Source organism: Vigna angularis, chromosome 1 (genome assembly GCF_016808095.1).
Source record: "Vigna angularis cultivar LongXiaoDou No.4 chromosome 1, ASM1680809v1, whole genome shotgun sequence".
NCBI lineage: Eukaryota > Viridiplantae > Streptophyta > Magnoliopsida > Fabales > Fabaceae > Vigna > Vigna angularis.
In genome coordinates this window covers 27,376,468-27,380,114 of record NC_068970.1, presented here as the reverse complement: position 1 = coordinate 27,380,114, position 3,647 = coordinate 27,376,468, and positions in this window count along the sequence as shown.

Genomic DNA, 3,647 nt, shown 5'->3' with positions numbered 1-3,647 from the left:
CTCGGCGAAAACTGGCCACTCTTTCCCTCTTTTGCTTTGTTGCTACTTCTGAAGTTGAAACTGTTCAATCAAATAATTGCTAGTTCGGCACTAATGTTTAAATTTCCTTTAAACCTGCCGCAAGTTATTCTCACATGACTTAATTTGGCTCTTGAAGTTTAAACTTGCCTTAAACCTGCCCTCAAATTCTTCTACAAAAAAATTGCGATTCTTGGAAATTAAGTTGACACGTCAAAAAAGTTGAGAATCTGATTTAACCCTCAAAGATGAGAAGCGTAACGTAAATGATCAAACAGACAAAAGTTACAAACTAACCACGTCAGTCCTAATCATGTAAAAAAGTATATTGTTACGAGCTTTCATAACTGCCTTAGGTTTGTAAGTCATTTCCTACATTTATTCTCACCTATATGCTATCAATCAATAATATACGCCAACCACCTTAGTCAATCAATCCTGATTTCACGAAAAAAAATGCAAAACCAATAATTAATCAAATTATCATGAATCAAATATTTAATATAGTCTTAATACATCATCATACAACGCTGCTTTACTTTTACGAGAGCTTCTTCCATGCCACTTAATCATACCATTATTGTCTTTAGAAGGGTCCCTTAAAACACTTCCTTTTGAAGTCCTTCTCATAAGTCTGGTATGAATTCTTGATCATATTTGTGCATCTAGTTATCCACCCCTCTAGCTTTCCTTGCTCCTACCTTCTACAATGGTAGATAGAAGAAAGTTTCCCACTAAAAGAGGCTTACGTCCTTCTTCCTCTACCAATCCGAGAGGTTGCGGTAATAATTTGAGTGGTTGGATCTCTGATGAAGAGAAACAGAGAGAGTTCATCACATTCTGGTAAGAAAGGAAGTTGATATCCCCCAAGTATGTTGATTTGAACTAGTTTCATATTTATGGGTTTCAGTTTCCTCCATATCTTTCACTAAGGCATCCAATCCATCTTAGAGATGCAAGGTAAATTTTATCCGGAATTGGTCAGAGCATTTTATTTCAATATGAAGGTATGCAATGGGATCTACTCCACCAGAGTAAAAGGAGTATATATTATATTGGATGACGACATATGGACGATGGTGTCTCATATTTAGTTGAATGAGGATGCAGTGGTGCTATCTCAAGGTATTAAAGGCTTCAACAAGATTTTGTCTTTCAGCTATTTCTGAAGAATCCTAAGGTGCATATCAACATAAAGCAGTTGTTAGTGGGCGGTCTCAAGAAGGATGAGAGACTGATCCATTTCTTAATTGTTTGATTGCTATGTCCCCGAGCTTCAAACCATGCGCAATGCTTTGAAGCATATCTCATGATTATCTATGAGATAGTCAACAAAATCCTGATCCATTGGCCCATCCTCATCTGTGACATGATGATGAAGGCCAAGAGGTTTCCACAATGCTTTATTGGTATCTAGAATCTATGAATAGAAAAGGGTAGATGTCTTAGGAGAAGCATTTCAGAGTACTCACAGTGGAAGTCAAATAGGGACTTCTTCCCTTCCCCAGATGAGCTTCGTCTTACAAGGAAATACCTACATCTATTGTGATGATGTGGGGAACCTATCTGAAGAAGATGAAGACCAGCAGATGGATGACATCCCAAATGAAGCGGGACCTTCTGCTCCAGCTTCTACCAGCTCCTCTCACTCTTTAGAAAGTATCTCTAGGCAGTTGTTCGACATGTCTATTCTTTAGGCTTCAAGGCATGAAGAAGTTTGTGCTCTCCTTAGGGATCTAGATGGTAGGGTCCATGTGTTAGAGGAACTAGTTAATCCTGTTGTCGATAATGATAGTGGTGATACCTTCTAGATTTCCATGCATTTCATTTACATTTTCTCTTCCTGTCTTATGTTTTTTTTATTAATGAAAAATTTGCATTATTTATTTATGGCTTATATTCAGGGAGTTTTTATATTAAGGGGAGAAATTATTTAATCATGCATAGCTCTTTTTAATAATGATAAAAAAGGGGGAGAAATATGTTTAAAGGCTTAATTTTATTTATCTCTTGTCTTCTAATCCCTTTTCTTTAAGTTATGTGTGAATTACTATGTTTAAAAGCTTAATTTTATTTATCTCTTGTCTACTAATCCCTTTTGTTTAAGTTATATATGAATTATAGATTTGTACATGTTATAAAAGGCTTTATCACAAAGCAAGTCTCTAAGTGCTCAAGTTGCAAAAAGACCTTCATGAAGGCTTGTTTTATGTTAAAACTTTTTTAATTTAGTAGTTTTATGTATAGGGTGTTATTTATCCTTGATTTCGTGTATTGTATGCTTTAAAATTCATTTTGGAGTCAGAAAAATTCTCCAATAATCGATTAACACTTAAGATAATTGATTATCACAGAGGTTTTAAAAGTTTTCTAAAAATTCATTTTGCCTCTAGAATAATCAATGGTCAACTTATGATAATCGATTATCCCTAATCGATTATGACTTACCATAATTGATTATCATGTATAACTATGAGAATTTTTAAGCATGTTTTTGACCGTTGTGCATACATCAAATCCATAATCGATTATCTCGTTTAGATAATCGATTATCATGCGTTAAATAGCTGACAACGAATTTTTTGGAGGTATCCTTGAGTGAGATCTCTATATATTGGATTGAGACTCTTATTCTAAAATACAAGATATGCGAAATCTTATCTGTGTTGCTTGTGTGTTGTGTTAAGTGTGTTCTAGGGTTTGTGTAGCCCTTGTACTTTGGCTTTGAGAACTTGGCGTTGGCATAGAGCGAGAGCTTTCATTAGGAGTGTGATTAAGTGTTGTTGAGTGAAGCCTATATCATCCTTTGTGAAGATTCAAAGGAAGTGTTCATCCTTCGTGAAACATTCAGAGGAGGTGTTCATCCTCTATGACTTTCAGGGGAAGTGAGTTTCATCTCTTGGAATAACAAGAGAAGTGTTCTAAACCATAAACTTATTGTTTTCTTTGTGATTGTAACAATTTGTTGGTTTTGTGATAATGTATCATTAATTCTCATTTGAGATTAACAATTGGACGTAGCATCCTTGTGATATGAACCATTATAAAATCACATGTGCAAATTTCTCTCTTCCTTACTCTCTTATTTGTTTAATTAATCATTAAGAAATTTGAATTAAAAGATAAAATTATTAAAGACATAATTTACGATAAAAAAACAATTCACCTCGTCTTGATTTATTGTTTATGCTACTCATTTTTCTGTACCTCTCTGACAACTTACATAAATTGAACCATCTAATAGAGTTCTCAAAATTAAATATAGTCTCAATAATAAGTGTTTTTAATCTATTGTGCAATAATATCTTCTTTCTCTGTAAATTTAGTAAATATTTGGAGTCATTATTACTTGAATTGTCTTAACTATCATAGAATTTAATTTTTTTTTAATTCTTATGAAAAACATAGCAAAATACACGAAGAGATCATTGAATTATACTCTAAATATTTTTTACATCCTCACACTACACAGTCTAATATCAATTAGTAAGACAATAGTTTTAGCTCAATAGAATCCCTATAAAAAAACATTTTGTAAAAGTTAATTTATAAATCTTTCATTTCTTTATTAATAAGTAATTAGATATTTTGTATTAAATATTTATTAAGAGGGCTTGCAAAGACTCACA